At 40.4% G+C, this 24,982-nt stretch overlaps 1 long non-coding RNA gene across 1 annotated transcript in view; it reads left to right on the top strand.

The window, feature by feature from the left end:
* The window catches only part of LOC134359761 (uncharacterized), a 79,168-nt gene that overhangs the window by 18,354 nt on the left and 35,832 nt on the right, over positions 1-24,982 (top strand). The window contains exon 2 of the long non-coding RNA XR_010021200.1: positions 8,377-8,485. This is a non-coding gene — a long non-coding RNA (uncharacterized LOC134359761). The remainder of the gene's footprint in view (positions 1-8,376; positions 8,486-24,982) is intronic.

Genomic DNA, 24,982 nt, shown 5'->3' on the forward strand with positions numbered 1-24,982 from the left:
AATGTGTATTGAAAGGGAATTATTAAAGAAGAGTGTCTTTTATTTTGGAGATTTGTGCAAATAATCTTCAACTGTATTGAGCTGCAATTCTGATTGTAGAAAAAAATCACTAAGTGCACAATCAACTAAGTGATTCTTATTTTGTCATAAGAAATAGGAGCAGAATTAGGCCACTCAGCCCATCAAGTCTCCAATATTCCATCAAGTTTATCTACTATCCCCCTCAATCCCATTCTACTATCTTCTCCCTGTAACCTTGACTAATGAAGAACCCGTCAACCTACTCAATGACTCAGATATACCTAATGACTTCAGATATACTCAATGACTTGGGCACAGCCGTCTGTGGCAATGAATTCCACAGACTCACCACTCTTTGGCTAAAGAAATTCCTCCTTGTTTCTGTTCAAAAGGGATGTATAAAACATTGGTCAGTCCATGCTCCAAGTACTGTGTGCAATTCATCTCAAACTTCCTTCTGAGCAATCCTCCTGTGGCTAAAGAAAGCTGTGCTGCAGCACAGATTTTGCTGCATGTCTGATACCCCCATGCTAGACCAAGTTATAAATCAGTCATGGGGATGCATTGTGGGTACATCTTTCAAGCAGCATGCATAATTCATCAGTACAATATAATTTTATGAAGACCTTGAATCATACAAAATTGCCTTGTATTTAAGAATGACCAGTTTATTTTCAGTGGTTGAGCTTGAAGGTAATCTTTTGGCCAGCTTATTAGGAAAACCTTCATGTACTTCTTTGAATTGTACCATCCTTTTTCTTTTTGCTTTCCCCTTAACAGGCAAATAGGGGCTACATTTGACAGTTCTTTTGAATACGGTCAACATTAATAATGCTGTAGACAAAAAGCTGGAATGAATAAATGCTAAAATATCAGCAAAGTAACATGAGAATTATAAACTCTAAAATGTTTCATGTAATGTAAGAATGATAAAGTTCAAAGTAAATTTATTATCAAAGTGCTTACTCTCAGTGGCCACTTTATTCGGTACCCCCCCGCCCCCGACCTCAACCTCACTCTTTAACAAGGTATTTTTGCCCACAGAACTATTGTTCTCTTGATTTTTTTTCTGTTTCTCACGCCATTCCCTGTAAACTCTAGGGACGGTACTGTGGAAAAATCCCAGCAGATTGGCAGTTTCTGAGATACTCAAACCACCCCGTCTGGCATCAACAATCATTCCACAGTTGAAATCACTTAGATCACATTTCTTCCCCTTTCTGATGTTTGGTCTGAACAACAACTAAACCTCTTGTCCATGTCTGCATGCTTCTATGCATTGAGTTGCTGCCACATGTTTAGATATTTGCATTAATGAGCAGGTGTACCTAAAAAAAAAAGTGGTCAATGAGTGTATATTGCCCACTACTGTGTGTTGGTCCAGTAAATACTATTCAGGAATGAGGATCATTGTCTCCTATTGCAAAGATGTTTTCTAGGGGTGTTTAAATTATCATAGAATTCTCCTTACAATTTATAAATGTATCCTGCAAAACATCAGTTTCAACACTTTTCAAAAACTAGCAAATTAAGGCAGAGGGACATAACACATTCAAGTGTGACTGTTATGTTGGGCTCCTCAGATGGGTACTAGTGGCTAGTGGGAAGTCCTCATATAAAGTAAAAACCTAATGTAGATGAGAAGGCTTCGGCCCAAAATGTCAACTGTATTTTTTTCCATAATTGCTGCCTGGCCTGCTGAGTTCTTCCAGCATTTTGTGTGTGTTGCTTGGATTTCTAGCATCTGAAGATTTTCTCTTTGTCATGGATGAGAGGAAACTGAAGGGCTATGCGGGAGTGAATCTCCAAGAAGTCCACAACTTTGTCGTCGTTTGGAGTCCTATATGCCTCAGTGACCCAGAGATCTATGTTGGCTGGAGTCAGGCCTTTATGCTTTGGCTCTTAGTAGGGTCACCCTTGTCTTTCTTTCTTTCTTAATCTTTTTGTTGGTTTAAAAAGAGCATATATACAAACGAGGAGAATTATTTCAAATGTATATATCAATAACAATACTAACAGAAAGTGAAATAGACATTATCAAAATCATACATAGTATTAAGCTAATATGTAATATATAATAAGAAAACAGCTAATTCTCTTACCAATTCATAAAGAGAGAAAAAAAACTTAAAATTTTTTAGATGAGAAGGGAAAAAAAACCCACTACACTATATGAAAAAAAGGGGGGAAAGGAGACTGGGCAGTCCATTCTGAAGATATGACCAAAAAAAAGGGAAAGACTTTCTGATCAAATTTAAAACTTCGAAAAAAAAATTGGAAGAGTAATAAATCAAATCAAATGAAAATATTGAATAAAAGGTCGCCAGATTTGCTCAAATTTAAAGGATGTATCAAATGACTGACTTATTTTCTCTAAACTTAAAAAGAACATAATGGAGGAAAGCCAATAAAAGACAGGTGGATTAGAATCCTTCCACTTCAATAAAATGGCTCTCCTAGCCAATAAAGGTGAAAAGGCTATCCTACATTGAGCGGAAACAGGAATATTTCCTGTTTCCGATGGGATAATCCCAAAGATTGCCGTAAGTAAATTAGGTTGTAGGTCCAGATCCAAGACTTTTGATAGTGTTTTAAAAACATCTGTCCAAAAATTATCTAGCTTTATGCAAGACCAAAACATATGAGTTAAAGTGGCCACCTCAATATTACATCTGTCACAAATAGGATTGATGTTGGAAAAAATAGGTGCTAGTTTATCCTTTGGGTATGGGCCCGACGCACTACCTTGAACTGTATCAGGGAATGGCGGGCACAAATAGATGAGTTATTAACTAAATGAAAAGTTTTACTCCATTGATTATCTGAAAATGACTCTTGAAATTCCAATTCCCAAGTATGTTTGATTTTATCATTAGATATCATTCGTAAATTCAATAACCGTTTATAAACTATAGCTAGCAACCCTTTTTGAAGTGGTTTAAGCTGAAAGGGAGCATCTGTCATATTAGGTGGATAAGCAGAAGGGTAATTTGGCAGCAAACCACATAAAAAATACCTAATTTGTAAATACTAAAAAAGTGTACATTAGATAAATCATATTTATCCACTAACTGAGAAAGAGACATTAAACAATCCCCTAAAAAAATCTGAAAAAGTTGTTATTCCCTTGGTTTTCCAAATTAAAAAGGCCTTATCCAAAGTTGATGGTTTAAAAAAGTAATTGAAATGGATATTACTAGAAAGAACAAAATTATTTAACAAAAAAATCTATGAATCTGAAACCTAATTCTTAATGTATGTTTAATAATAGGATTAAAGTCTTCTCTACTAATCTTAGAAAACAAAAAGGGAAGAGGAGCTCCCAGTAAAGAGGCCAAAGAGAACCCCTTCACCGAGTTTTCCTCCAAATCCAACCATGAAGGACATTCATGTATGTCTGAATAATGAATCCAAAAACTAATATATCGAATATTAATTGCTCAATAATACATTCTAAAATTTAGCAATACCATACCACCATCCTTTTTTAATTTCCGCAATAAGGGTTTACTCAATCTAGGATTTTTGTTATTCCAAATATAAAATAAGATTATAGAGTCTATTCTGTCAAACAACTTTTGAGGAACAAAGGAAGGAACTGCCTGAAATATATATAAGAATTTCGGTAGAACTATCACTTTAAAAGCATTAATTCGACCTATTAATGATAATGTCATAGGTGACCATTTAGAAAGCATTTGTTGGGTGTAATCAATTAATGGGAGAAAATTATATTTATACAGGTCCTTAAAAATTTTTAGTAATTTTAATACCAAGATAAGTAATTTTTAGCAATACTAAAAGGTAGTTGATGATATTGATCCGAGTAATTATTAATGGGAAATAACTCACTTTTATGTAAATTTAATTTATATCCAGAAAAACTACTGAATTCAGAAAATATAGATAACATAGAAGGAATAGATTTCCTAGAATCTGAAACATAAACTAACAGGTCATCTGCATACAAGGAAACCTTGTGTACTTTGTCTCCTCTCTTAATACCCTGAACAGTATTGGAATCTCTAAGAGCAATAGCAAGGGGTTCTAAAGCCAAGTTAAATAATAAAGGGCTAAGAGGACATCTCTGCCGAGTACCTCTGTATAATCTAAAGTAAGAAGATTTTTGATATAACCGCAGCCATAGGGGCTTGATAGATCAATTTGATCCAGGAAATAAATCCCGAACCAAAATTAAATCTTTCCAAAACCTCAAATAAGTAAGACCACTCCACCCTATCAAAGGCTTTCTCTGCATCAAGAGAAACAACACATTCAGATTCTTTAGATGGAGAAGAGTGAATAATGTTTAATAATCTTTGAATGTTAAAATGTGATTATCTATTTTTAATAAATCCAGTTTGATCATTGGAAGTAACACTAGGTAAAAGACTCTCAAGTCTATTAGCCAAGATCTTATAAAGAATTTTAAAATCCACATTCAGTAGAAAGATTGGTCTATAGGAAGCGCATTCAGATAAATCTTTTTTCTTTTTTGGGAATTAATGAGATTGATGCTTCATAAAAAGTTTTTTGGAAATTCCCAGAGGAGGGTCACCCTTGTCAACATAGAAAGGCAGAAGCCAGACTAAGTGGTCCACCAGTTCTTCAGGTTTGGAGGTTCAGTTTAGGACTAACTACCCTGACTGGTAAAATAAAATTGCTATGGAAACAGCAATGAACAATCCTTCTACATCTGAGTGTGATTGTATTCCTGAGTCTCCACCCGGGACTTGAATGACTAACAGTAGTGAAAACCAGGAGGAAGTTACTGACATGAAGAAAGCCCTGAACACCACTACAGATGGAAGACCTTCATTGCTGCCCTAAATGTCAGGGGTGTAACGGGCAGTAAGTAAGTGTGTGGGAGGAAAGGGTTAGATTAATCTTAAAATCGGTTTAAAAAGTCAGCACAATATCGTAGGCCAACAGGCTGGACTGTTGTATGTTCCAATATAACCAAAAAACTAAGTCACATTAATGATCTGTGAAATACTAACATTAAACTGTCAGCAGATTTGTTTCATGCACTATAAGTCAAAGATGTTTGTTTGGCATTCAGCATTTGAGAAGCAGAAGGTCACAGCTATGATCTAGTAGCTGCTGATCTATGCAGTGAAGGTCACCTTAAGGTCAAAATGATTTATCTCAGAAACTGTAGAAAAAAGCACCAACGTTGGGAAAAGGGTATTTAGTTGCCCTTGATGATTTTTAAAATCCTTTTGGTGTGTAATTTAACTGCTAGAATCTTGCTGATTTTCTTTTTATTGTTAGAATATGACTTGGTAATATGGATTTGGCTCCAAATATTGAATATTTAATTGGCCAGCTCCATCACGGGCACCAGCCTCCCCACCATCAAGGACATCTTCAAAAGGTGATGCCTCAAGAAGACGGCATCCATCATTAAGGACACCCACCACCAGGATGTATACTCTCCTCACTACCAGCAGCTGTAAAACACATTCAACATTTCAGGAACAGCTGCTTTCCCTCCACCATCAGATTTCTGAATGGACAATGAACCCATGAACTCTACCTCACTATTTTTCCTCTCTTTTAAAGCTACTTATTTAATTTTTATACGTCTTTTTATTGTAATTTATAGTATAATTGGGTATTACACTGTACCATTGCTGCAAAGCAACAAATTTCACAATGTTTTTGTGATAATAAACCTGTTTCTGATTCTCAAATCCCTTCTACAAAAATAACCACTTGGAAACTCCACACAGTTGAAAAAGTTTACAGTTTCTTCAAGTTACTGCATTCACGAGGAATTAAAATCCCACTATCTTGAAGGATTGAACAGAGTATTGGGAAGTTTTTCATTTAACATTTATCTGAATCATCTATTTAGTTCAGATGCGGGTATTTATTCATTTGAAATTGGCTTAGGATCATTAATTATGAAGGTGGACAGCCATATGATACTGTCCATAAAGTTTTCTTCAGTCTGTAAAATGCATACACAGAAAATAATCTACCAGAATAATAATCCAAAATAATCTAAAGCATTGATACACCTTTTAAAAACTCTCCACTTGTACTTGTACTTTCATTAATTATGGCTGAGGCTGAGGCCTTCGTCAGTCAGAGTTGACCATGGATTTTCTATCCTATCTGTGTAGATACACAAGCCTGGGCGGTACGCTGTGGAGAGCAAGGTGTTTCCCATATAGCAAGCTCCCCCTCTCCATGCATCTGCTGAACCCAAAGAAACGGCAGAGACTGATACTGTTTGGTACCAGCAGCTTCACAGGAGTTGCCAGTAAACATTGAACTCAGTGTAGGACTGCCTTAGAGACTCCAGCTTCCAATTTCTCCCTTAGGGTTTACTCCTGAAGCCCTCCCCATGAGTGGGTATAGTCGCAAGGCAGTGGAAGTTTGAGATCTGAGTTTTCCTTCTGCTATATGAGCTGCCAACCACGTCTGACGAGCCCCATCTACCCAAAGTGACTGGTTTTAAGGCACCAGTAACCCACCTTTGCCCCTTCTCCTGTCAGTAGAAATGGTTCTGCTGGGCTTAGTAGCAAAGCCACACGTGAAGGTCAGGAGCTGGACTTAGTTGTCAGAGACTATTTGAGGTGCACACCACTAGGAGCATTTAATAGGTAGTGGAGGCTTGTCACCATTACCACCTCCAGCTATAACAACCTTAAGGAACCTCATTAATTATAATGGAATTTTATAAAAAAACATTCAGTTGTTTTAGTGAAATGAATTTCAGCATTTCCTCCATTTATTGTGTGAGCTTGATTATTTTACATCCACCAGTAACTTAGATGATTAATTCAGTGACTTGTTAACAGTGTAACATTTTTGATATTGCTGTTCAGCTTTCTGAGATTTAATTTCTCCTTTTTTTAAAAATGTCAAAACAAAAGAAAATATTAGATACCATGGTTTAATCTGCTTTTCACTATTAGAGGTGTATAAAACTGAATGATTACACTGTTTTGTCTTTGTAAGTCATGTAATTATTGAAAATAATGCTTCAAGTTCATTCGATTTTAGAAAGATAATATTTAAAAAATGGACATTTAGAGAAAAATATCCTGCACATTTTATTTTTGATCCATTCATGATACTGAAATAATAATAGCAGCTATCATTAAGGACCCTTGCCATCCAGGATATCCCCCCTTCTCATTGCTACAATTAGGAGCATGAAGACCACACACTCAACGTTTTAGGAACAACTTCTTTCCTTCTGCCATCAGATTTCTGTATGGACTATGAACACCAGCTCACTTTTTGCTCTACTTATTTATTTCATCATATTTATTGTAGCTTGTAGTAATTTTTATGTAGGGCACTGTCCTTCTGCTGCTAAACCAATTCCATGATGAATGTCAGTGATAATAAATCCGATTCTGATTAAAACTATTATACTGGGCTGGGACCCTATTCAGTTAAATACTATTTCTTGCCTCCACTCCTTCAGGCCTCTGTCCTGAAAAAACTTGGTCAAGATTCCAAACTACCTCTGCACTCTCTTCAACATGAAGAATATTGGTGGAAGAACGATGAACCTACTGTATAAAGAAAGGCCGAGATAGAGCAGAGGTGGAAAGGATGTTTCCTAGAGTGATGGAGTCTAAGAACAGAGGGTGCAGCCTCAGGGAAGAAGAATGTCTCTTTAGAACAGAGATGAGAAGGGATTTCTTTAGTTAGAGAGTGGTGAATCTGAGGAATTCATTGATATAGATGGCTCTGGAGGCCGAGTCAGTGGGTATACATAAAGCAGAGATTGGTAGGTTCTTGAGTAGTTGGGGTGTCAAAAGTTACAGGGAGAAGGCAGGAGAACGGGGTTTAGAGGAATAACAAATCAGCCATGATAGAAAGGCAGAGCAGACACAATGGGCCAGTTGGCCTCATTCTGCTCCGATATCTTATGGTCTAACATATTAATAACATGTCCCTAGGTCTTGAGTTGCATCCTGAACATTGGCTCTTTTCCCTCCCCCCAAATCCAACCAGATGCCATTTTTGATCCCAGCTGGTCCACGTTGTACAAGGAAAAATGTGCAATGGCAGGCTTGAGCTTGTAGGAGTTTGTTGCACAGTAATCTGATTGTGTGATCTTTTAGGGCACATGTCATTTTAAAGGCCACCTCCTTTTGGCTTGTATTCTAAAGTAAAATTTTAAATGTATGTATATTTGAACTATTTTCTTTGAATTGTTTTTTAATTATAGCAAGTTTCTTGCATTAACACTGGAATGTTGCCATTTTTTAACCTTTGTCTTGAAAATTGCTTTATGACTGGCAAGCAAAAAATAGTCCAAAGTAAGTTTATTATCTAAGTACATATATATCACCAAATACAACCCTAAGATGTGTTTTCTTGTAGGCAATCACAGTAAATACAAGAAACACGATAGAATCAATGAAAGACAGCACCCAACAGGATGGACAAACAACCAATGTGCAAAATACAACAAACTCTGCAAACGCAAAAGGTAGAATAAATTAATAAATAAATAAATAAATAAATAGATAAATAAGCAATAAATAGCGAGAACATGAGATGAAGAGTCCTTGAAAGTGAATCCATAGGTTGTAGGAACAGTTCAGTGATGCAGCAAGAGATGAGCACATTAATAATGTCATTATCCTTGCAAGCAAGCAAAATGCATTTTAGTGGATACTGATCTCAGAAGACTTGGTTGTGATAATCACTTATCCAACTGTGAGTTAGGTAGTTCTATCTTGGGTTCAAGGTCATTAAAAAACATGCATGACTAAAACATTGCCAAGTTGTGTTTTTTGACTGTGCACATTATGATTTCTGAGTAAGATTTTCATTTCAGCACTTTCAGATTTTTCAGGACCTGTATTTCAGTTTTTCTCTTTGACATTACAACTTTGGAGTACGTATAGCGCTCTATTCTTAACCCTCTTTCCTGTCTTAACCCAACCCTAACTCTTACTTGGCCATTATTTATTTTGAGTTTATGATCTCGTGAAGATGGTGTTGAGATTTTTAAAAAACTTATACCACCTGTACCTGCCTTGCTGATCTGTTTTCCTGATTGCAGGTCTTGGTCCAAACATGGAGGTCTAAACTTGTTGACTTGAAGTATACAAGGGACTTGGTCTCAGTGGCAGTGGAATTCTGGGTGTACAGTGTGGGCAACACAGTCGCATAGTAGTTAGCACGATGCTATTACAGCTCGGCCATCAGAGTTCAGAGCTTAATTCTGACAACATCTGTAAGGTCAAATCACAAACGAGAGAATCTGCAGATGCTGGAAATCCAAGCAACACACACAAAATGCTGGAGGAACTCAGCAACCAGGCAGCATCTATGGGAAAAAAGTACAGTCGACATCTCGGGCTGAGACCCTTCAGGAGACCTGGGGAAGAAAAAAGATGAGTAGATTTAAAAGGTGGGGGATGGGAGAGAGATAGGTGAAATTGGGAGGTGGAGGCATGAAGTAAAGAGCTGGGAAATTGGTGAAAACGATACGGGGCTGGAGAAGGGAGTGTCTGATAGGTGGGGATAGAAGGCCGTAGAGGAAAAAAAAGGGGAGAGGAGCACCAGAGGGAGGTGATGGGCGTGCAAGGAGATAAGGTGAGAGAGGAAAAAGGGAATGGGGACTGATGAAGGAGAGGGCAGGGTTGGGGGGGTGGTATTACCAGAAGTTCAAGAAATCGATGTTCATCCCAGTACAATTTCAAGGAGTGGTATCTTAGAAAGGCAGCGTCCATTATTAAGGATCTCCAGCACCCAGGACATGCCCTTTTCTCACTGTTGCCATCAAGTAGGAGGTACAGAAGCCTGAAGGCACACACTCAGCAATTCAGGAACAGCTTCTTCCCCTCTGCCATCTGATTCCTAAATGGTCACTACCTCACTTTATTAATATACAGTATTTCTGTTTTTTGCATTACTTTTAATCTATTCAATATACGTATACTGTCGCAAACACAAGAAAATCTGCAGATGCTGGAAATTCAAGCAACACACACAAAATGCTGGTAGAACGCAGCAGGCCAGGCAGCATCTATAGGAAGAAGTACAGTTGACGTTTATGGGGTCCTGATGAAGGGTCTCAGCCCAAAATGTCAACTGTACTTCCTATAGATGCTGCCTGGCCTGCTGCATTCCACCAGCATTTTGTGTGTTACATATACTGTAATTGATTTAGTTATTTTTTTTTCCTTCTATATGATGTATTGCATTGTACTGCTGCTGCTAAGTTAACAAATTTTACATCACATGCCGGTAATAATAAACCTGATTCTGATTCTGATTCATGCCATCAGTTTAGAGGCTACCCAGTCAGAATATAAGGTGTTAGTCCTCCAACCAGAGCGTGGCCTCATCGTGACAGTTGAGGAGGCCATGGATTGTCATGTCGGAATGGGAGGTAGAATTAAAATGAGTAGCCACTGGGAGATCCTGCTTCTTCTGCCAGATGGAGCGTAGGTGTGTGGCGAAGCTGTCTCCCAACCTACGACAGGTTTCACCAATATACAGGAGGCCACACCTGGTGCACTGGACACTGTATATGACCTTACCAGGGATAGGGTCCCTTGTGCCCTCACCCACCACTCCACCAGCTCTGTGTCCAGCACATAATTCTCCAGAACCTCTGCCATCTCCAACGGGATCCCACCACCAAGTACATCTTTCCCTCCACCCCACTTTCTGCTTTCTGCAGGGATCGGTCCCTATGTGACTCCCTTGTCCATTTGTCCCTCCTCAGTGATCTCCCTCCTGGCACTTATCCTTGCAAGCGGAACATGTGCTACACCTGCCCCTACACCACCTCCCTCACTACCATTCAGGACCCCAAGCAGTCCTTCCAGGTGAGGCGACACTTAACTTCCAGGTGAGTCTGTTGGGGTCATATACTGCGTCCAGTGCTCCTGGTGTGGCTTCTTGTATATTGGTGAGACCCAAAATAGATTGGGAGATTGCTTTGACGAGCACCTACACTCTGTCCGCCAGAAGAAGTGGGATCTCCCAGTGGCCACCCATTTTAATTCCACTTCTCATTCCCATTCCAATATGTCAATCCATGGCCTCCTTTACTGTCGTGATGAGGCCACACTCAGGTTGGAGGAACAAAACCTTGTATTCATCTGGGTAGCCTCTAATCTGATGGCATGAACATTGATTTCTCAAACTTCCGATAATTTCACCCCCAAACCACCCCTGCGCGCACTCCTTCACCAGTCTCCATCCCCCTTTCCCTCTGTCACCTTACCTCCTTGCCTGCCTATCACCTGCCTTTGCTGCTCCTCCCCAATTTTTAAAAAATCTTCCATGGCCTTCTGTCTTCTCCTATCAGACTCCCCCTTCTTCAGCCCTGTATCTCTTTCACCAATCAACTTCCCAGCTCTTTACTTCATCCCGCCTCTCCCGGTTTCACCTATCATCTTAGAAAACATAGAAACATAGAAAACCTGCAGCACAATACAGGCCCTTCGGCCCACAAAGTTGTGCCAAACATGTCCCTACCTTAGAAATTACTAGAGTTACCTATAGCCCTCTATTTTTCTAAGCTCCATGTACCTATCCAAAAGTCTCTTAAAACACCCTATCATATCCACCTCTGCCGCCAGCAGCCCATTCCACGCCTGACATCTCCTCTGTACCTGCTCCCAAGCACGTTAAACCTGTGCCCTCTTGTGACAGCCATTTCAGCCCTGGAAAAAAGCCTCTGACTATCCACACAATCAATGCCCCTCATGATCTTATACACCTTGTTTTTCTCTCATCATCTTATACATCTTGTTTTTCTCTTTCCCTTCCCTCTACCATTTAAATCTACTCATCTTTTTTTTTCCAGTCCTGCCAAAGGGTATCGGCCCGAAACATCGACTACTTTTTTCCATAGATGCCGTCTGGACTGCTGAGTTCCTCCAGTATTTTGTGTGTTACTACCATCTATCAGGTGTTTGCACATTCTCCCTGTGGGTTTTCTCCAGGTGCTCCTGATTCCTCCCACAGCCCAAAGACTTACTAGTTAGCAGGTTAATTGGTCATTGTAAATTGGCCCATGATTAGGCTAGGTTTAAATTGGGGGTTGCTGGACAGTCCAGTTTGAAAGACTGGAAGGGCCTGTTCTGTACTGAATCTCTAAGTAAATAAAAAAAATCATCAAGGTTGCTCTCTTCACCCTGCTGTCATCAGGAAGAAAGTACAGAAACTTCAAGACCCACATCCCCAGGTTCAGGAACAGCTATTATCCCTCAGCCATCAGGCTCTTGAACCAGAGGGAATAACTTCACTCAACTTCATTCAACCTAGCACTGAACTGTTCCCACAACCTATGGACTCACTTTCAAGGACTCTTCATCTCATGTTCTCAATATTTATTGCTTATTTACTTATTATTATTAGTATCTTTGTACTTACTGTGAATGCCCACAAGAAAATTAATATATATGTGTGTGTATGTATGTGTATACATATATACATATTTACTTTGAAACATTGAACCTTTGGACTCTGGGAATGTAAAGTGCCAAGTATTATTTAACAAACACAGAAGGTAAAAATATTGCTTATTGAAAGCCCAAATGATTCATCTCAACAAATTTCCTCACAAATCAGTAAATATCCGTAACAAGAGCAGTTAGCTGTAATTTACAGCCAGAATATGCCTATGTTTTATGAAAAATTACCCAAGGAAATAGAAAATGTTGTTCTGTGGGTGAACATAAGTGATTTCAACTCTGCCATGGGTGCTCCCAAACCTGATTGTGAAAGGAGGAGGCCTGGGCATGGAGCTAGCAATCCTAACATGTAAAAATCCAGAGCTACAGAAACACCAGCAGAAGCTCCAAAAACCTCATCCCTGGGAGAGGAAAGATCTTTGCCTAGAAGATAGGCTACACCTGGGGACAACTTGAAAGACTTGCCCAGGACAGAGATCTCTGGTGAGCTGCTGTCATTGACCTATGCCCCAGTAAGGGTCATGAGCTGAGGAGAAGAAGAATATTTCTGCTTATGTATAAGCTGTAAATTCTAAGAAATATTTATCTTTCAAAGGCACAACCACAGTAAGTGTACCACCATCCGCCCATTGCTTTTGTCTTTAATTTTTGACAAAAAGTTATAAACCTTTCACTCAACTTAGTAGAAGAAATGCCTGAACATTGGCAATTGATACCATCCAAATAAAATTGTAATTTTACCATATAATCTGCCAAAAGTAGAACTTATACATGCAAGTGCATTTGTATGAAACTCTATGCTTACAAAGACTATTTCTCACTGTATTGAGTGCAGTAGCACATAAATTATACCTTGGAACAGCAGAATAGTGTTTAGCACTATGTCACAAACTGCAGAGTTGCTCTCAGATTTGCACTCAGCCAAGAATGGCACACTTGGTGAATTTTCAATGAGCTGTACCATCTCAAATATGCAACCTACGTATTCACAAGAGATTCTGCAGATGCTGGAAACCCAGAGTAACACACACAAAATGCTGGGGAATAGACAGTCAATGTTTCACACTGAGACCCTTCATCAGGGCTGGAATGGAAGGGGTAAAGATGCTAGAATAAGGGGAGGAGAGGGGAAGGAGTACAAGCTAGAAGGTGATGTGAAGTCAGATGAGGGGGAATGTGAGTGGGAGAGGGGAAATGAAATGAGAAGCTGAGAGGTGATAGGTGGAACAGGTAAAAGGCTGCAGAAGAAGGAATCTGATAGGAGAGAGAGAGTGGACCATGGGAGAAAGGGAAGTTGGAGGGCCACCAAGGGAGGTGACAGCCAGATGAGGAGAAGGGATAAGAGGCTGGAGTGGGTATTGAAGAAAGAAGGGATGGGGGAATTACTGGAAGTTGGGGAAATCGATGTTCATGCCATCAGGTTGGATGCCACCTGATGACATGAAAATATGAGGTGTTGCTTCTCCATTCTGAGAGTGGACTCATCACGGCAGAAGTGGAGGCCATGGATTGACATGTCATTTACATAGGTGCTATCTGACATGCTGAGTTCCTCCAACATTTTGCACATTTACAGCCTGCATATTGATGTTTTATTTTACTTTAATGCTGGGGCACAGAGTACCTAAAATGTTATCTTTAATCCAATCAGTTCTTAAAATACTAATGTGCTATTTAGAAGATTGATCTGGGGAGTTTCTTCCCTCCACCTCACCTGTTTTTTGAAAATTATCTTAATGTTGTTACAATGCGGACCAAGAATCAGAACCAATTTTGTTAACCACCATCATCATCATCATCATCAGGTGCCATGCCCAGTTTGAGCTTTGACTGCCATGGACCACACACTCCTGTTTCAGGTCAAGTGGATCAATTCATTGGTATTCATTTCCAGTTCTCTGGCTGCTGTCTCCATCATCATTTGTCTTTGCCTTCCTCTTGCTTTCTTCCCTTCAATCTTTCCCATAATTACCGTGCATTCTAACTCCTCTTTCCTAATCACATGTCTGATAAAGTCATGTTGCCTTTTCATGATCTCATACATTATTTCTCTTTTTGTGTTTGCTCTGTTCATGACATTCTCATTAGATATTCATTTTGTCCTTGATATTCTTTGCATCCTCCTCAAAAACTATATCTCTGCTGCTTCAATGCGTTTCCTCATGTTACTAGATATTGTCCAACATTCTGAGCCATATAACATAACTGGATAAACGTAACATTTCAGTGTTCTGAGGCGGGTTGTCATGCCTAGTTTAGTGTTAGTCAGTATACCCTTATTTCTTGTAAAGGTGTCTTTTGCCATCCCTATTCTTCTTTTGATGTCTATGTCGCACCTGCCATCTGATGTCACCCAGCTTCCTAAGTAGCAAAAGTTCTGTACTTGTTTTATGTCTTCCCCGTTTATTCTCAGCCTGCAGATAGGATTCTCCTTTTTGGATATCACCATACATTCTGTCTTTTTGCAATTGATAGATAGATCCATTTTTGCACTTTCTTCATCAATTATATCAATTAAGTTTTGTAGTTCTTCCTCCGTACTTGCAATTAACACAGTGTCATCCACATATCTAAAATTATTGATGTTTTCACCGCCAACTTTGATTCCCAAGATGTCTCTTATTTTTTGTAATATTGTTTCACTGTACACATTAAACAAATCAGGGGAGAAAACACACCCTTGTTAACTATAGTAAATCCAGATGCAGTCCCAAAGAACATATGCCAGTGGCTCTACTTTGCGAATCTGTCCAACATCCTCTTTGACTACCCTTCCACTCCCCCACCCCCCGCCACACCACCATCAAGCAGGAGGTATCTTAGCATTAGGACAAGAATTGTTAGGATGGGGAAACAGCTTCTTACCCCAGTTGGTGAGATTACTGAACTCCCTGCCACCACCCAGGATTCATCACATACGAAGCGCCACTAACTTTATACTCTTGACTTTTTAAACTTGTGTTGTTTACGCACTTCATTATTTGTTAATTTAGTTTCTGGTAATATTACTTTGTGTTGTGTGTGAGTTATATGTGCTGTGTTTTCACCTTGGTCCAAGGGAAAATTGCTTTGTATATGTGTGTCTAGTTGAACAACAATAAACTGAACTTGAACTTGAGATTTGACTGTCACCAAAGACTCAAGCAAATTGCTATCTCAGCAATGTGGCCAATCAATGCCCTGAACTTAACTTCCTTCCCAAAAGACTAGTCACCTGCATATTGGAGATTTCCAGGGAATGTTTTAAAAAATATATTTTAAATCAAAATCAAGTTTGTTATCACTGTCTTATGTGACGTGAAGTTTGATACTATGCAGAAGCAGTACAATGGGAGACATAACATTACTATAAATTACTACAGGTAGTGTGGGGAAAAAAAAGAAACAAACAACATGGTGTTCGTGGACTGTTCAGAAGTCTGATGGCAGAGAGGAAGGAGCTGTTCCTGAACCATTGAGTGTTGGCTTTCAGCCTCCTGTACCTCCTCCCAGATGTTCGTAAGGAGATTATGAAGAGGGTCCTGAGTGATGAGTGCTGCCTTATTGAGGCACCTTCTATTAAAGATGTTCTCAATGTGGGCAGAGTTGTGCCCGTGGTGGATTTGGCTGAACCTATGACTCTCTGCAGCCTCTTGCGATATAGTGTATTGAAGCCTCAAGACCAGGCTACGATGCAACCTGTCAGAAAGCTTTTCACCGTTCCTCTTCTTAATGAAGTATAGCTGCTGATGTGCCTTCTTTGTGATTACATCAGTGTGTGGTGCCCAGACAGATCCCCCAAAATGTTGACATGCATGAACTTAAAGCTGCTCACCTTTTCCACTGCTGAGCCCTCGACAAGGACTGATGTATGTGCTTGTGACCTTCCTTTTCTGAAGTCCCCAATCAATTCCCTAGTCTTGCTGATGCTGGGCATGAAGTCAGTGCTGCGACACAACTCAGCTAGCTGGTTGAGTTGTTGATATGCCTCCTTGTTACCTTTGGAGATTCGGCCAACAATAGTAGTGGTATCATCAACGAATTTATAGACCTGTGTAGATCATGACTAGCTATACAAGTCATTGGTGTAGAGTGAGTCAGAATCAGATTTAATATCACTGGCATGTCATGAAATTTGTTGCAATACATATTAAAGAACTAAATTACAAAATGAAACTTATGGATATAAAAGTTAAATCAGCAAAATCATGCAAAAAGAAAATGAAAAAAGAAAAAGAATTGTGAGGTCGTGTTCATGGGTTCATTCTCCATTCGGAAATCTGATGGTGGAGGGGAAGAAGCTGTTCCCAAAACAAAGAGTGTGTGTCTTCAGGCTCATGCACCTCCTCCTCGATGGTAGCAATGAGAAGAGGGCATGCCCTAGATGATGGGGTCCTTAATGATGGATGCCACCATTTTGAGGCATTTCCTTTTGAAGATGTTCTTGATGCTGGGAAAGCGAGAGCCCATGCCGGAGAGTGTGGGCTGATGGGAGTGAGGATACAGAGAGGTCAAAGAGAGAAGAACTAATGTAGATCGATGAGATTAATCTCATCATGTTTCTGGTTTAGGAATGAGCTCAGTGCTTCCAGCAAAATGGAAGATTAACCACAGCAGCTTTTGGAAATTCTTATCTGCTCCATCAGTTGTATCAACAGGAGAAGCTGCTCAAGAAGGCAATATATTTCATCAAAGATCCCCATCATGCCATCTTATCACAGCTCCCATCAGGCAGGAGGTACAGAAGCCTGAAGTCCACACCATCATTATCATTATGTGCTGTGTTGTGTAAATATAAGAAATAGGAGCAGGAGTAGGCCATCTGGCCCATTGTGCCTGCTCCGCCATTCAATAAGATCATGGCTGATCTGGCCATGAACTCATCTCCACCTACCTGCCTTTTCCCCATAACCCTCAATTCCCCTACTATGCAAAAAATCTATCCAACCTCGTCTTAATTATATTTACTGAGGTAACCTCCACTGCTTCATTGGGCAGAGAATTCCACAGATTCACCACTCTGGGAAAAACAGTTCCTCCTCACCTCTGTCCTAAATCTACTTCCCTGAATCTTGAGACTATGTCCCCTAGCTCTAGTCTCACCTAGCAGTGGAAACCACTTTCCTGACTCTATCTTATCTATCCTTTTCATAATTTTATATGTTTCTATAAGATCTCCTCTCATTATTCTGAATTCCAGCAAGTTTAGTCCCAGGTGACAATCTCTCCTCATAGTCTAACCCCATCATCTCTGGAATCAACCTGGTGAACCTCCTCTGCACTGCCTCCAAAGCCAGTATATTCTTTTTCAAGTAAGATCAGAACTGCACGCAGTACTCCAGATACAGCCTGTTCCCTGTACAGTTGCAGTATAACCTCTCTGCTCTTAAATTCAATTCCTCTAGCAATGAAGGCTAACATTCCATTTGCCTTCTTGATAGCCTGCTGCACCTGCAAACCAACCTTTTGTGATTCATCCACAAGCACTCCCAAGTTCCTCTGCGCAGTGGCATGCTGCAATTTTCTACCATTTAGATAATAATCTGCTTTCATTTTTCCTTCCAAAGTGGATGACCTCACATTTACCAACATTGTACTCCATCTGCCAGGCCCTTGCCTACTTATCTATATCCCTCTGCAAACTCTCCATATCTACTGCACAACTCGCTTTTCCACTCAATTTAGTATCATCAGCAAACTTAGATACACTACACTCGGTCCGCTCTTCTAGATCGTTAATGTATATCGTGAACATTTGTGGGGCCAGCTTTAACCCCTGGTGCGCACCGCTCACCACTGATTGCCAACTAGAGTAACAGCCATGTATCCCAACTCTCTTTTCTATTAGATAACCAATCCTCTATCCATGCTAATACATCACCCCTAACTCTATGCATCCTTATCTTATGGATAAGTCTTTTATGCTGCACCTTATCAAACGACTTCTGGAAATACACCTTCTTTCCATGACCAAGATCATTGTTGCCAAATTTTTCTACAGAAGTGGTTTGCCATTGCTTTCTTCTGAGCAGTGTCTTTACAAGACAGGGAGTGGGGTAGGGAGTGACCCCAGTCATTATCAATACTTTTCAGAAATTGTTTGCTTGCTGTCAGTGAACACATAACCAGAACTATGCACCAGCTGCTCATACAACCATCCACCACCTGCTCCAGTGGCTTCACATGGCCCTGACCCTCACTGCGTGGGAGAGCTAAGCAGGTGCTACACTTTGCCCAAGGATGACCTGCAGGCTAGCGAAGAGAAGGGACGCCTCACATCTCCTTTGGTAGTTATGTATCTCTACCCCGCTACCCAGAATTCTCAGACAGTTCTAGAAAAAACTGGCAAAACACTACATTTTAGCTGCACTATGACCACTCTGAGCACTTTGCACTAAAATGAACTCCTGTGAATTTTTTCTCATAACAATTGTGCATAGAAACATAGAAAACCTACAGCACAATACAGGCCCTTCGGCCCACAAAGTTGCCCTGAACATGTCCCTACCTTAGAAATTACTAGGCTTACCTATAGCACTCTATTTTTCTTAGCTCCATGAACCTATCCAAAAGTCTCTTAAAAGACCCTATCGTATCTGCCTCCACCACCGTTGCCAGCAGCCCCTTCCACGCAATCACCACTCTCTGAGTTAAAAACTTACCCCTGACATCTCCTCTGTACCTACTCCCCAGCACCTTAAACCTGTGTCCTCTTGTGGCAACCATTTCAGCCCTGGCAAAAAGCCTTTGACTATCCACACACTCAATGCCCCTCATCGCCTTATACACCTCTATCAGGTCACCTGTCATTCTCCGTCACTCCAAGGAGAAAAGGCCGCGTTCACTCAACCTATTCTCATAAGGCATGCTCCCCAATCCAGGCAACATCCTTGTAAATCTTCTCTGCACCCTTTCTATGGCTTCCACATCTTTCCTGTAGTGAGGCAACCAGAACTGAGCACAGTACCCCAAGTGGGGTCTGACCAGGGTCCTATATAGCTGCAACATTACCTCTCAGCTCTTAAATTCAATTCCACGATTGATGAAGGCCACTACACCGTACACCTTCCTAACCACAGAGTCAACCTGCGCAGCTGCTTTGAGCATCCTATGGACTCAGACCCCAAGATCCCTCTGATCCTCCACACTGCCAAGAGTCTTATCATTAATACTATATTCTGCCACCATATTTGACCTAACAAAATGAACCACTTCACACTTATCTGGGTTGAATTCCATCTGCCACTTCTCAGCCCAGTTTTGCAACCTATCAATGTCCCGCTGTAACCTCTGACAGCCCTCCACACTATCCATAACACCTCCAGCGTTTGTGTCATCAGCAAACTTACTAATCCATCCCGCCACTTCCTCATCCAGGTCATTTATAAAAATCATGAAGAGTAAGGGTCCCAGAACAGATCCCTGAGGCACTCCACTGGTGTCCGACCTCCATGCAAAATATGATCTGTCTACAACCACCCTTTGCCTTCTGTGGTCAAGCCAGTTCTGGATCCACAAAGCAATGTCCCCTTGGATCCCAAGCCTCCTTACTTTCTCAACAAGCCTTGCATGGGGTACCTTATCAAATGCCTTGCGGAAATCCATATACACTATATCTACCTTCATCAATGTGTTTAGTCACATCCTCAAAAAATTCAATCAGACTCGTAAGGCACGACCTGCCCTTGACAAATCCATGCTGACTATTCCTAATCATATTATACCTCTCTAAATGTTCATAGATCCTACCCCTCAGGATCTTCTCCATCAATCTCCAATTGGTCACATGGGTGTAATTTGTCAACCAGGCAGGCTCATTAGGCTGGAAGAGCCAGTTAACGTACTGTATCTCAAAATAAAAATATAAATAGATGTGTCTGTGATGCTTTTGCAAAAAGTTCTTCACTGCACCTGTGCACATACTGTATGTGGCATTAATCTCAATTCTGACTTTCTTCTACCTTCTTTGAACAGGTTGTAGATAAATGTTTTCTTAGTGAGCTTGTTTTATGATACACTTTGTCGCAGTTTTGATTGACAAACTCTTAAGAGGCTAAATATTTCAATGAAAGTTAAATAGAAATTTCCTTTCCAACACGCTTCAGTAATCAAATCAGGTCAAGATGTGATTAACCCCACCTCTCTGTACAATAATAACCCCCCAATGCGGTACTTTTTTGACAGGGTGATTACTATTTATTTATTTTTTAAAAATAATTGAGATATTGTGTGGAACAGGCACTTCCAGCCCTTCAATCTGCAACACACAGCAACTCCCGATTTAATCCTATCCTAATCATGGGACAATTTATAATGACCAGTTAACCTACCATCCAGTACGCCTTTGGATTTTGGGAGGAAACTAGAGCATCCAGAGGATACACACGTGGTTATGGGGAGAGGAGGGTGGAATCTCAAGTTCAAGTTCAAATTTAATTGTCATTCAACTATACATGCAGCCAAATGAAACAGCATTCCTCTGGCACCAAGGTGAATGAAGTTATCCACGTTGAATCAGAATCAGGTTTAATATCACTGGCCTTTGTCATGAAGTATGTTGTTTTTCAGCATCAGTACATTGTAATATATAAAAAATATAGAATGCTCTCCAGGATACATGTGTAGAAATCTGCAAGTGTCTTCGGTGACATACCAAGTCTCCTCAAACTCCTCATAGCCATCGTTGCATCAGTATGTTAGGTCCAGGATAGATCTTCAGAGATGTTGATCCCAGGAACTTGAAACTGCTCACTCTTTCCACTGCTGCTCCCTCAAAGAGGATTGGCATGTGTTCCCTTGACTTCCCCTTCCTTAAGTCCACAATCAGTTCCTTGGTTCAGGAGCTTGATGTTTGTAGGGTAATAACTGTTGCTATGCCTGGTGAAGTGGGACCTAAGGCTCCTGAACCTCCTTCCTCATAGCAGAGTATGGCCTGGATGGTGGGGTATTTCATGGTTGTAGGGTAATAACTCTTCTTGAACTTGGTGGTGTGGAACCTAAGGCTCCTGTATCTCCTTCCTGATGGTAGTAATTACCCTGCATTTCCAGTCTTTTCACAACCTTTTCTTATTCCATGAACACAATATGCTATGCTGGGAATATGTGGGACTATCAACATGGTGGTAGCTGCAAAAGACTGACCTGTTCTCCTGCTATGTCGACGACTAAGGCCTTTGACACTGTTAGCAGCGAAGATCTGTGAAACATCATGGAGAAATATGGATATCCAAGAAAATTCATCACCATGGTGCTGCAATTCCATGATGGCAAGATAGAGTTCAGGGCAATGGTGAGACATTTGAGCCCTTCCCTGTCTCAAACAGGATCAAGCAGGGCTGCGTCTTAGTGCCAACGCCAATTGCAGCAAAGTGACTAGGGCTGGCCAGGGAAGCCTGAGCCAGCGACCCCAACCCAACATAGCTGCCACCTTTTGTCCACACTGTCGTGGATTGACCTTTCCAGGTATTTGTGTACCCACAGACCAGTCCATCCCCTATAAAAATGGATAACTAGAGTGGTTCTCATTGTTGCATGATGGATGAACAAATGAATGAATACCCTGCATTTCCAGTTTTTTCACAACCTTTTCTTCCCCCATGTTCACAAATTGCTATGCTGGGAATGCCAAGGAAGACCCCATTTTCACTCATTTGCTTGAAAATATCAAAATTGAATTTTGTGAAAATGTATGGACCAGCTAACCTATTAAATGAATGGCGAAAAGTATGGTGAGTTCTACAACATTAAAAAAAAAATCACCTTAGAGCAAGTTCAACAAGTCAAAATAAATCTCAGAATTCTGATATAAACATCAATGACATGAAAACAGTTGACGGGACCTGTGGTACAAAATGTTCAATGAAATCTGGTTAAATATTTTGTGTTGATGACTTATGCAGGCCTGCAGCACAGTCTCATTCTTGATCTCTGAATCACGTGGAGTGTTTGAAAATGAAATGCACTACAAATCAGGCAGGAAACCTTCTGGCCCAGATTTACTCTCAAAATTTACCTATGGGAGGCTCAAAGCTTCTAGTGCAACATCATAAAATTTATCCTTGTACATCTGTTGGAAACTACCAAAAGCAAATTATCTGCCAAAGACTGAATTGGATTAAAACAAAGGGCCTGCGGATATAAAGTAGGTAGAAAAAAACACAAGTTCTGGCATACTGCAGGGATATTCAGCCAATTCCTAATACAGCAATGACAAGAGCAAGACAGATGCTGCCACTTGAAACATATGTACTTACTGTAGGTGCCAGTTGAATTAAATGCCTGGACTAACACAGAAAGAAAAGATGCTTCAAAACAGATGTAATGTGGCAATGCATTATCTGCTCTTCATAAACAGTGCACAACACTGTTGAAAGACAGTTCCCTAAATCCACAGTTCTAAACAGTTTTTAAAAAAAGTAGGATTGAATAGCTGCATTAAGGTTCAAGTTTATAATCATCTGACTGTATATATATTCAAAGTTCAAAGTAAATTTATTATCAAAGTACTTATGACTATATACAACCCTGAGATTCATTTTCTTGCAGGCATACTCTGAAAGAGGTAGTGGCAGAGATTGTGGAGGCATTAGAAATGATCTTTCAAAAATCATTGGGCTCTGACATGGTGCCAGAGGATTGGAAAATTGCAAATGTCACTCCACTCTTTAAGAACGCAGGAAGGCAGAAGAAAGGAAATTATAGACCAGTTATCCTGACCTCAGTAGCTGGGAAGACATTGGAGTCAGTTTTTGAGCATGAGGCTACTTTCCAAGTTAAGATCCCATGGTACTGTAGGAAAGTTACTGGCATGATTGGTAGGAGGCAGTGAGTGGGAATAAAAGGATTCTTTTCTGGTTGGCTGTCCAACAGGGGTTGGTGTTGGAACCAGTTCTTTTTATGCTGTATATCAATGATTTAGATGATGGAATAGATGGCTTTGTTGCCAAGTTTGCAGATGATACGAAGATTGGTGGAAGGGCAGATAGTGTTGAGGAAACAGGAAGGCTGCAGAAGGGCTTAGACAGGTTAGGAGAACGGGCAAGAAAGTGGCATATGAAATACAATGTTGGAAAATGCATGGTCTTGTACTTTGGAAGTAGAAATAGTAAATGTGCAGACTATTTTCTAAACAGGGAGAAAATCCAAAAATCTGAGATGCAAAGGATCTTGGAAGCCCTTGTGCAGAACACCCTAAAGGTTAACTTGCAGGTGGAGTTGGTGGTGAGGAAGACAAATGCAACGTATGTATTAATTTCAAGAGGTCTAGATTACAAGAGCAGGGATGTGATGCTGAGACTTTATAAGGCACTGGTGAGGCTTCATCTTGAGTATTGTGAACAGTTTTGGGCTCCTCATCTAAGAAAAGATGTGCTGGGTCCAGAGGCTGTTCACAAGGATAATTCCGAGAATTATAGACTTATCATACAATGAATGTTTGATGACTCTGGGTCTGTACTTGCTGGAATTTAGAAAGACGATGGGGGTTCTCATTGAAACCTGTTGAATGTTGAATGGCCTAGACAGAGTACTAGTGAAAAGGATGTTTCCCATGGTAGGGAAGTCTAGGACAAGAGGGCACAGCCTTAGGATAGAGGGGCGTCCATTTAAAACATGATGCGGAGAAATTTCTTTAATCACAGAGTGGTGAATTTGTGGAACTTGTTACCACAGGCAGCAATAGAGGCCAAGTCGTTGGGGGTATTTAAGGCAGAGCTTGATGGTTCTTGATTGGACACAGCATTAAAGGTTATGGGGAGAAGTCTGGGAAGTGGAGCTGAGGAAGGGAAAAAAGGATCAGTCTCAATTGGCCAAATGGCACCTATGTCTTTTGGTCTTAAATCTAATAATCATAATAGAATCAATGAAACACTGCACCAACAGGATGGACAAACTGCACAAAATACAACGAACTGTGCAAATAAGATAGATAAATAAGTAAATAGATGAATATCAAGAATAAAAAGACTACAGGGAGTTACGAAGGAAGTTGAGAAGCAGGACCTCAAAGGTAATAATCTCGGGATTACTGCCTGTGCCACGTGACAGTGAGTATAGGAATAGCATGAGGTGGAGGATAAATGCGTGGCTGAGGGATTGGAGCAGGGGGCAGGGATTCAGATTTCCGGATCATTGGGACCTCTTTTGGGGTAGGTGTGACCTGTATAAAAAGGACGGGTTGCACTTGAATCCCAGGGGGACCAATATTCTGACAGGGAGGTTTGCTAAGGCTATTGGACAGAGTTTAAACTAGAATTGTTGCGGGGGGGCGGTGGGAACTGGGGAAGAGGCGGTTGGCTCGCAAATAGAGAAAGCTAGGAGACAGTGTGTGAGGGAGGATAGGCAGGTGATAGAGAAGGGACGCGCTCAGACGGACAGTTTGAGATGTGTCTATTTTAATGCAAGGAGTATTGTGAACAAAGCAGATGAGTTTGGAGTGTGGATCAGTACTTTTTTTTAGATTATGAAGACATGCAGTCCTCTTTTATTGTCATTTAGTAATGCATGCATTAAGAAATGATACAATATTTCCTCCGGTGTGATATCACAGAACACAGGACAGACCAAGA

Source organism: Mobula hypostoma, chromosome 21 (genome assembly GCF_963921235.1).
Source record: "Mobula hypostoma chromosome 21, sMobHyp1.1, whole genome shotgun sequence".
NCBI classification, from domain to species: domain Eukaryota; kingdom Metazoa; phylum Chordata; class Chondrichthyes; order Myliobatiformes; family Myliobatidae; genus Mobula; species Mobula hypostoma.